Here is a 376-nt window from a genome sequence, read left to right as displayed (position 1 = left end):
CTTTAAGCCAACTTTTTCACTCTCCACTTTCACTTTCATCAAGAGGCTTTTTAGTTCCTCTTCACTTTCTGCCATAAGGGTGGTGTCATCTGCATATCTGAGGTTACTGATATCTCTCCCAGCAATCTTGATTCCAGCTTATGTTTCTTCCAGTCCAGCATTTCTCATGATGTACTCTGTATAGAAGTTAAATAAGCAGGTTGACAATATACAGCCTTGACGTACTCCTTTTCCTATTTGGAACCAGTCTGTTGTTCCATGTCCAGTTCTAACTGTTGCTTTCTGACCTGCATACAGATTTCTCAAGAGGCAGGTCAGGTGGTCTGGTATTCCCATCTCTTTCAGAATTTTCCACAGTTTATTGTGATCCACACAG

This window comes from Bison bison, unplaced genomic scaffold (assembly GCF_000754665.1).
Source record: "Bison bison bison isolate TAMUID 2011002044 unplaced genomic scaffold, Bison_UMD1.0 scf7180017864181, whole genome shotgun sequence".
NCBI lineage: Eukaryota > Metazoa > Chordata > Mammalia > Artiodactyla > Bovidae > Bison > Bison bison.
The sequence above is the reverse complement of the archived record's forward strand: the minus strand, read 5'-3'. Positions refer to the sequence as shown.